The sequence below is a fragment of the Indicator indicator genome, chromosome 1, assembly GCF_027791375.1.
Source record: "Indicator indicator isolate 239-I01 chromosome 1, UM_Iind_1.1, whole genome shotgun sequence".
Lineage (NCBI taxonomy): Eukaryota > Metazoa > Chordata > Aves > Piciformes > Indicatoridae > Indicator > Indicator indicator.
This window is the reverse complement of record NC_072010.1, coordinates 85,449,941-85,460,749: the sequence shown is the minus strand read 5'-3', so window position 1 is coordinate 85,460,749 and position 10,809 is coordinate 85,449,941.

The window sequence follows — 10,809 nt, the reverse complement described above, 5'->3', positions numbered from 1 at the left end:
TTTAATCTCTTCAACAGGTTCCAAAACTGTGTAGACATGGCACTTCAGGATACGATTTAATGGCTATGGTGGTGTTAGGTCAATGGTCCTCTGTATTTAGGGGCGGTTTAGATTGGATATTAGGAAAAAATTTGTTACTGCAAGAGAGGTCAGGCACTGGAACAGGCTTGGAGGTGTTCAAGAAATGTGTGGACATGGCACTTTGGGACATGGTTTAATGGCCATAGTAGTGTTAGGTTGATGGTTGGACTTGATGATCTTGGAGGTTTTTTCCAACCAAAACAGTCCTGTGATTCTCCCCATCCTACTGGGGGTTGGGAGTGGGTGATCAGTGGTGTGGTGCTTAGCTGCTGATTGGGATTAAATCAGCAAGTGTGAAGATCTATAAAGCACAGAGAAGAAAAGCTGAAATAATTTTATATGATAAGGCTCTTAGGAGACCTTACAGCGACCTTCTAGTACCTGCAAGGGGTCTATAGGAAAGCTGGGGAAGAACTTTTTGCAAGCACTTGTAGTGATAAGACAAGGGGAATGGAATGAAGCTGGAAGAGGGTAGATTTAGACTGGATATTAGGAAGAAATTCTTTACGGTGAGAGTGGTGAGACATTGGAACAGGTTTCCCAGGAAGGTTGTGGATGCCCCCCTTTCCTGGAGGTGTTCAAGGCCAGGTTGGGCAGAACTTTGAGCAATCTGGTCTAGTGGAAGGTGTCTCTGCCCATGGGACTAGATGATCTTTAAAGTCTCTTCCAACCCAAACCATTTTATGATTCTATGACAAATATTTTACTGTTTGCCAGATTGACTGTTGTGTTAGGAAGATGCTACCCCTATTGCTGGAACCCCAAGAGGATTGCCAGCTACAGGAACAATGTTTTTTAGTCCATTTCAAAGGACAACTGCAAATTTATATAAATGCTGTCAGCATGTAAAACAGCAGCCATCTATATATACACTTACAAATCCAATCGTATTTCCTCTGCCAAACCAGGCACATGCATCTTTTGTCACTTGCTGGTTTTTGCAGCACCTCTCAGACTCCACCTCCTTACAGCTGATATTTTGGCAAATAACATCCTTATAACAAATTAAACCAGAAATAGGTGAAGAAACTAGGAGTTGCTTGTAGGAATGTGGAAGGTTCAAATTGTTTCAAAACTGAAGCAAGAAAAGAGTTTTTAAAGAACATTGAAGTTTAATTGAGTAATTCACAGAGTCACAGAATGCATAAGATTGGAAGGGACCTTGAAGGTCATCTTGTCCAACCCTCTCTGTGGTGAGCAGGGACATCTCCAACTAGGTCAGGTTTCTCAGAGCCCCATCAAGTTTGATCTTGAATGACTCCAGGGGTGGGGTCTCAACCAGATCTCTGGGCAACCTGAGAGTACGTTCCTGCCGGGTAAGAACAACTCTTTAAATAACTTGGTCGATTTGTCCCCCTCTCCATCAAATAGCCTTTGTGGGACTGTTTAGCCTGGAGAAGAGAAGACTGAGAGGAGATATCATCAATGGTTACAAATGCCTTAAGGCTGGGTGTCAAGAGGATGGGGCCAGTCTCTTTTCAGTGGTGCCCTGTGGAAGGACAAGGTGCAATGGGCACAAACTGGAACACAGGAAGTTAACACCTCAATATGAGGAAAAACTTCTTTGCTCTGAGGATACCCAAGCACCAGAACAGGCTGCCCAGAGAAGTTGTGGAGTCTCCTTCTCTGGAGACTTTCAAAACCCACCTGGATGTGTTCCTGTGTGGCCTGCCCTAGGTGATCCTGCTTTGGCAGCAGGGTTGGACTGGATGATCTCCAGGGGTCCCTTCCAACCCCTACCATTCTGTGATTCTACCAATTTAAAAATACTTTTAAATGACTGGAGGAGTCACTTACACTGCAATAACCTTTATTCATCGCTTTTCAAATCAAAATTGAGATCTGATTTTCCAGTCCTTACTGACAAGTGGCTCACATAGCATCTGTCCGTATATTAGGAATAGGTAACTATTTCTTAATTTAATATGCTAATAGAATTTTCTCCTCTCCTAAAAAGAGAGCACACCAATTCCGGTCTGGGAACGTAAACCACGACAATGCAAAACGATCTTTCATCTTTTCCAGATGTCTTTTGAAAATTACAGGCAGAGTATAAAGCTTTCATCCTGAATAACAAATCTATCCAAACAATTTTTAATGAAAATGAGACTTCAACATTTGACTTTGAAGGAAACTGTTTAATTTGTGGACTAACCTTTTGGTTTTCCTAATAAAGTCATACCATGTGTGAAGGTTTTGACAACTGAAGGAAAGAGAACAGGACTGCTATTAGCAAAGATATATAATCACCTTCTGGTAGAACTTCTCCCTTTTTGAGTAATTATTGTTTTAATAACATTAAATCTTAGATAATGGATTTGAGGGAAATTGCTATTTAATTTCAGAGGGCTATGATCAACAGCACATTGGTTGGAGGCCTGTGGCTGGTGGTGTGTGAACTGGGTCCCGGTTTGTTCCATATCTTCACCAATGGCCTGAATGAGAGGATGGAGTGTACCCCCAGCAAGTTTGCTGAGGATACCAAACTGGGAGGGGTGGCTGATACACTAGAGGCTGTGCAGCCATCCAGCAAGATATGGACAGACTGGAGAGCTAGGCAGAGGAGATCTTCATGAAGTTCAACAAGGACAAGTGTAGAGTCCTGTGTTTGGGGAGGTACTAGTGCCAACTCAAGGTTGTACTCCTGCAAAGCAGCTCCATGGAGAAAGACCACTCTTTCCAGAAAGAATTTTTTCCTAATATCCAACCTAAACCTCCCCTGGCACAATTTCAGGCATTTCCTCTTGTTCTATCACCTAAGGAGGAGAGACCAAGCCCTACCTCAATTCAGCCTCCTTTGAGGAAGTTGTAGAGAGCAATGAGGTCTCCACTCAGGCTCTTCTTTTCCAGACTAAATGATTCCAGTTCCCTCAGCTGCTCCTCATCTGACTTGTTGTCTAGACCCTTCATATTTTGGCTAGATATAGAAAACCAGCACACATTTCTCATTTCTCTCCCAGCTATGTGTTGTTGTATTCCTTTTCATTACAATTGTAATAATATTATTATATTTTATTTTAGTTATTAAACAGTTCTTAATGCATGAGTTTTACTTGGGTCTTTTTCATATTTTCTTTTTTTTTTTTCCTTTTATAAACTCTTCAACAGGTTCCAAAAAGGTGTAGACAAGGCACTTCAGGATATGGTTTGATGGCTATGGTGGTGTTAGGTCTGCATTTAGGGGAGGTTTAGGTTGGATATTAGGAAAAATGTCTTTAATGAAAGAGTGGTCAGGCATTGGATCAGGCTGCTCATGGAGGTGGTGGAGATGTTCAAGAAACATGTGGACGTGGCTCCTTGGGACATGGTTTAATGGCCATGGTTACGTTAGGTTGATGGTTGGACTCAATGATCTTAGAGGTCTTTTCTATCCAAAAGAATTCTGTGATTCTAATAGCCTGACTGGGAAAACACCCTGAACTACAAAATCCTGGAAACTAGGAAAGGACGCTGAAGCAGTATTGCCAAGTGTTTGAGCTGTGTTTCTTTTCCCCCTCTCATTTCATTGTGACCACTGAAGGAGGTGGGATAGGGGGCAACAGTGGTGCGATCTGGGGTGCTGGTCTTATATGCCTCCAAAAATAAAAGAGCTGAGTTCAAGCCCCAGCCTGCTCTTGCCAACGCCACCTGACTGCCCATGAGTAACAGGGCAAAGGCAAAGTTCCTTATTCCCAGTATTTCGTTCTGGAAACCGAAAGCATGTTGTCATCCTGTTCTGCCTACTTCAGCCTTCACTCAGCTGAAAATTAAGGAAGGAGGCTGTGAGACATGAGCTGCTTTTCAGTGTGATGTGAGGTCACGCCCCAGATCTGCTTAGAGGGGAAGTAAACAGGGTAGGATGGGGTTGAAGGAAGGACATTGTGTAAAGGTCTTGCTCTGTGGCACCAAAGAGAGGGAAAGGGTTGGTTATTTGGACTCGTGGAGGTTTCCAAAGGCAGTATCATAGAACCACAGAATGGTCGGGGTTAGAAGGGGCCTCTGAAGATCCACCAAGTACAACGCTCCTGCCAAAGAAGGTTCACCTGCCGGTCACACAGGAACATGTCCAGATGGTGTTTGAAAGTCTGGAGAGAAGGAGACTCCACAGTCTCTCTGGGTAGCCAGGTCCAGGGTTCCAGCACCCTCATAGGAAATAGTTTTTTCCTCATCCTGAGGTGTTCCAGTGTTTCCTGTGTTCCAGTTTGTGCCCATTGCACCTTGTCCTTTCACAGGGCGCCACTGAAAAGAGACTGGCCCCATCCTCTTGACACCCACCCTTAAGGCATTTGTAAGCATTGATCAGATCTTTTCTCAGTCTTCTCCAGGCTAAACAGCCCTATGTCTCAGCCTTTCTTTATTACACAGATGTTCCAGTCCCTTAATCACCCTCAAAGCCTCTGTTGGATTCTCTCCAGTGGTTCCTTGTCTATCTTGCATTGGGTAGCCCAGAACTGGACACAATACTCCAGATGTGGTCTCACCAGGGCAGAGAAGAGGGGCAGGAGAACCCCCCTTGACCTGCTGGCCACACTCTCCTTAATGCACCTCAGCATACCATTGGCTTTCTTGGCCACAAGGCATACTGCTCTCTCATGGTCAACTTGTTCACCAGGACTCCAAAATCCTTCTCCATGGAGCTGCTTTCCATCAGCTGTGTGGGACAGTCTCTCTGATACAGCACACCTGGCACACACATACATATATTTTTTCCAAACATACCTACCCAATTCACACATCCTCTCCAAAAAAGGGCCAGTTCTTCCCACTCAGGCTGCTCACCCACCTCCTCCTATATTCGTTCAAACAGCAAAGACATTAGGAACCATTGCAAACTTTCTGCATACAGCTGGTTTGAAGCCATGTATGTTGGCTTACCACATTTGTAGAGGTGAAAAACCAAGATGCTTGTCTGCTTTTAATTTCTGTGACTTAAAATATGGTGGGCATTTGATTTTATATTTTTTCATTCTATAAATTTGCTTTAATTTTGATCTGCTTTCTCATGTGGTTTCTTGTTGGGAAAATCAGTGCATGCTCTTCAAATCTGCAAAATACTGATCGCTTGAAATTAATCTGAAAAGTCATCATGTAAGGAGCTCAATAAGAGATAAAAATTGGAATAATTCTCTTTAGTGCTACATGTTTTTACTTCCTCCTGTTTTAATGGAAGTTCTGTTTGAGTTTATTCTGTTTGGAGGTTATTGTGGAGCCCAGGATCTCACAGCACTACTTAAAGCAGCTAGCATGGGCATTTGCTCCAGTGCCCAATCTTTCAGGCCTTTAAATCTCTTTGTCCCTGCTTTGCAATTAGAGCTTAGCACTGACACTGCTCTAGGTCCAGCTTAGGTTTATTATCAGTTTTAGGTTTATTTGTTCACGTTTAGGGCCCCTCATTACAAGAAGGACATTGAGGTGTTGGAGCATGTCTGGAGAAGGGCTACAAAACTGTTGAAAGATCTGGAGAACAAATCTTACAAAGAGCATCTGAGGGAACTGGGGTTGCCCGGTCTGGAGGAGGCTGAAGGGGAGACCTCATGGCTCTCTATAACTCCCTGAAAGGAAGCTGGAGTGAGGTACATATCAGTCTCTTCTGACACACAGCACATGACAGGACAAAAGGAAATGGCTTCAAGTTGTGCCAGGAGAAGTTCAGGTTGTGTGTTACAAAAAAATTCTCTTCCCAGAAAGGGTTATCAGGTGTTGGAACAGATTGCCCAGGGAGGTGGTGGAGTCACCCTCCCCACCCTCCCTTGAGGTATTTGTGTGTATGTGGTCCTTAGGGACATGGTTTAGTGGTAGTGTGTGGTGGGTTGAAAATTCCCCCCCCCCCAACATTAAATTTGCCAGACCAGCTCAAATGAAAGCTGTATTTACAAGCAAAACTACCATCTACAATGAAATGCAATGTATATGTATGAAATACACAGTATTTACAAGATTTACAGGTATTTACAATAAACAGCACAGGAACCCCCTGGGCAAAGACCAGCAATAGCTTCTCCCTTTCCTGCCTCCTTCCCCACCCCTCTGCACACAAAAGGGACAAGAGAAAAGAAAACAGAGAAGTTGTTAGTACCGGTCACAACAAAAGCAGTGCAGTCAAGGTCAGAGCCTGAAGAAGCCAAAAGAGAGAGAAATTATTTACCAAACTAATTCTTATGGTAGATAACTCTCCAATGGGATTGTTTAGAACTATCATTATTTTCCTTTTTACACCCAACAGTGATTGATTTACCTTTTACTACTGTTCAAGATCTGTGGAAAAATTTTTAAAGGTACAGCCTAAAACTACCACATAGTGGCTTAGCCATAGTGATGGGATTGTGAGCTCTAGGTGAGCAGTTGAACTCTGGTGATCTTCCAGCCTCAACAGTTCTGTGGTTCTGATGTTAGCTGTTTTATTTATAACGTAAGGCCAACATATTTGAAATCAGGGAAATGTTTTATCTTCATGAATCTGAATCTTTGGGTCTTTCTTGAAATATTAATTCACTATGGTTCTTGTCACCCAGATCTGAATTCCCATAGAAGGTAACCTATCCACATCTAGGCAGCGAGTCTCTAAAATCCTGTCCAAATTACTGTGTCCTCCTTCCCTGTCAGTGTTACCAGCCTCTTGTGGGCATATTCAATAACCTTCCAGGGTGAAATAAGCTGGTCTGATCCATGAGTCTGTCATGGCAAATTGCACAGGAGCTTCTCTGTCTGAACATGAGCCATCAGTGTGCTCAGGTGGCCAGGAAGGATGACCAGCAGGCAGGAGAAGGGAAGTGATCGTGCCCCTATACTCTGATGAGGCCACACCTCAAATACTGGGTTCAGTTTTGGGCCCCTCACTCCACGAACACTGAGGTGCTGGAATGTGTCCAGAGAAAGGTAATAAAGATGGTGAAGGGTCTAGAGAACAGGTCTGGTGAGGAGCGGCTGAGGGAACTGGGGTAGTTTAGTCTTGAGAAAAGGAGTCTGGGGGGAGACCTCATTGCTTTCTACAACTCCCTGAGAAGAGGTTCTAGTGAGGTGGGGATTGGTCTGTTCTTCCAAGTAACAAGTGATAGGACAAGAGGAAATGGCCTCAAGTTGCACCAAGGGAAGTTTAGATTGAGTATTAGAAAGAACTTTTTCATTAAAAGAGTTCTGGGGCGTTGGAGCAGGCTGCCCAGAAACATGGTGGAGTCCCCATCCCTGGAGATACTTGTCTGTAGCTGTAGTGCTTAGGGATATGGTTTACTCAAGGACTTGTCAGTGTTAGGCTAATGATTGGGCTTGATGATCTTAAATGTCTTTTCCACCCTAGGCAATTCTGTGCTTCTCTGATTCCATGAATGGAAAAGAGGGATTATGGGGGAGGATGCTAGAGAGGTTAAGAGTGTGAGCTGCAGGTGCAGAGCAAAGGCATGGCTAAACCCAAGTGAAAGTACAACAGGCCCTCCCCCACATCCTGACTGTGTCAGCTCTTGTGGGTTTAACAGATTAGTGAATCCTTAATTAATGTGGCCAGAAGAGGGCTTTGAGGCACAGAGAAAGAGCCTGGGATGACACTCAAATGAAAAACGTAAGCCACCGTGTAATAGTTTTGGTGGTTTGGTTTGTAATTCCTGGGCAGCTGCATTTTAAAAACAAGTGGTATGTACATCACTGGGTGAATTCCTTTTACTTGGAGTTTATTTTCAAATGAAATTCAGTTGATGACACAGACATTTACAACTCTTAGGTTGGCTGAAGACTGTCCTTTAGATGATAATTTTTTTTTGCCCTAAAACTTCTCTCAAATCTGATCTTTTTTTTTTTTTTTTCCTTTTGAGTCACATAAAGGTCCATCAGAGTAAACTACTGGATGGAACAGTCCATCTCAAGTGCAACGTGGAAAATTCACCAGACTATGTGGTCTGACAGCGGGACCAAGGCTAAGTGCAAGGTCCTGCACCTGGGTCAGGACAATCCTCAATAGCAATATAGGCTGGGGGATGAAGATATCAAGAACAGCCCCGCAGGGAAGGACTCGGGGGGCACTGCTGGATGAGAAGCTGGACATGAACCAGCAATGTACACTTGAAGCCCAGAAGGCAAATGGCATCCTGGGCTGCATCAGAAGAAGCATGGCCAGCAGGTTGAGAGGTAGTTCTGTGCTGGTGAGACCTCCCATGGAGAAATGTGTCCAGCTCTGGGGCTCTCAATACGAGAAGGACATGGACCTGATGGAATGAGTCCAGAGGAGGGCCACAAAGGTGTCAGAGGGCTGGAACACCCCTCCTACAAAGACAGGCTGGGAGAGTTATTCAGCCTGTAGAAGGGAAGACTCTGGGGAGACCTTATAGCACCTATCTAGTATCAAAAGGGGTCCTACTTGTGAAGGACTTTAGATAAGGGCTTGTAGTGATAGAACAAGGGACAATTGGTCTTAACCTAGAGCAGGGTAGATTTAGATTGAACATTAGGAAGAAGTTCTTTGCTATGAGGGTGGTGAAACATTGGAACAGGTTGCCCAGGGTGGTGGTGGAGGCTCCATCCTTGGAGACATTCAAGGTCAGTCTTGATGGGGCTCTGAGCTACCTGATCTAGTTGGGAATGTCCCTGCTTAATGCAGGTGTGTTGGACTAGAGGACCTCTAGGGGTTCCTTTCAACCCAGTTAATTCTGTGATTCTATGAAATTAACTTTTTTCCCCCTCATGATCCTGCATTCAGCTTTTTCCACTCCTTCCTGCCCTCTGGTTTTCCCTGTGCTGGGTGACTCATGCTTTCCAGTCTTGCCTGGCCTCTTTCTCTGCCTGAATCACCTTATCTCAGTGAATTGTCTCCTGCAGCATGGCAGCTATTTCTGTCTTTAGCTGTTTCTTCCTTTTAATGGTTTCTTTCCTTCCTTTATCATTTTTTTCCCTCTGCAGTGAAATTCAGCGAAGACAAGTGCAGAGTCCCACATCTGGACAAGAGTAACTCCCTGCACTAGTGCAGGTTAGGGGGTGACCTGCTGGAAAGCAGCTCCACAGAGAAGGACTGTGAGTCAGAGAGTAAGTTGACCATGAGAGAGCAATGTGCCCTTGTGACTAAAAGGGCCAATGGTATCCTGGGGTGCATTAAGAAGAGCACAACCAGCAGGTCAAGGGAGGTTCTCCTTCCCCTCTACTCTGTCCTAGTGAGGCCTCATCTGGAGTACTGTGTGCAGTTCTGGGCTCCCCAGTTCAAGAGGGGCAGGGAATTACTGGAGAGTCCAGCAGAGGCTGCAAGGATGATTAAAGGAATAGAACTAATGAGGAAAAGGCTGAAAGACCTGGGGCTGTTTAGATTGGAGAAAAGAAGGCTCCAGGGAGATCTGGTAAGTGCCTTGCAGTACCTGAAGGAGTAACAGGAAAGCTGGGGAGGGACTTTTTATAAGGGTCTATAGTAATAAGACAAGGAGGAATGGTTTTAAACTAAAGCAGGGTAGATTTAGTTTGAACATTAGGAAGAAGTTCTTTACTATGAGGGTCATGAGACACTCAAATAACTTGCCCAGCTGTGGATGCCTCATTCCTGGGAGTGTTGAAGACCAGGCTGGATGAGTTTCTGAGCAACCTGGTCTAGTGGGAGGTGTCCTTGCCCATGGCAGGGGGCTTGGAACTAGATGATCTTTAAGGTCCTTTCCAATGCAAGCTGTTCCATGATTCTATGACGGAGGGCACCCTAGTCTTTCATGGAGCAATCAATGAAGTACTAGCCCTGGCTGGAACAAACCACCCTTATTTCAAAGAAAAGTGCTGAGCCCATCAAGATTATCTGTTGAACGTGTTCCATTGACATAACACGTGGGTGAACAGGAAGTTGAAGCCCACGCAGCATTTCCTGCCTGCAGGGGGAAGGTTTCAAAATGATGCCTTTTAGGAAGGAGATCTTCTCTCCCACTTTCCTCCTGCAGATTACTGAGGCAGGATGAGGGTAAAGTCTGAGGGGTTTCTGTTTGGTTGTTTTTTTTAAACATCTACATTGCAGTGCAGGATCCTCTGGGGGTTCAATGGGCAGGGGGATAACTTGCCTGGATGTGTTCCTGTGCAACCTGCCCTAGGTGAACCGCTTTGGCAGGGGGTTGGACTAGATGATCTCCAGAGGTGACTCTGTCATAAATTATTCAGTGCTCTTACCATATTGGTGGCAGCTGCTGGGAACCATGTGTGTTAACTCCACTGGGGAAGGGGTAAGAAAAGGCACTGAAGCTGGGGAACATTTGCTCTGAGAAGATTTGGGTGTCTTGTCCTTGCCATGTTTGATAAACATGGTGAATCCTGGCCCATGCTGCTGCTGAAAGGAGAAGACAAGGGAATGTGATTCAGATGGATCTGCTTGCCTTTTAGGAAAATCTTTGGAAACCTTTTCTGTGCTGAAGGTTATGGTCTCTACTACAGCAGGTGAATATCTGATACATGTCTAATAAAGGGAAGTACTTTTTTTTTACAGCCCCCTGCCCCTTCCCTTTTAATCAGCCTTCTGGATGTATGGAGTTTTCACCCTGTGAAACTCATCCCATCTTTGAGGGGAAAATCCCATTTGAAGGTCTCTTACAGCCTCAACAGTTCTATGAATCCAGGCAGTTGCCAAGGATAGGTTTTTGCCCTGCTTCACCTCCCAAAGGCTGGAGTTGTTATTTTCTCTGTAGGAGGCTACATCACTCTTGCTTCCTATGCTACCACTACACAGCCACCTGCTTCTCCAGTTTACTCCACAGCACCAAGAAATGCTGTGATATGCAGCTTGACTGCTTATGGTCATACAGACATCAC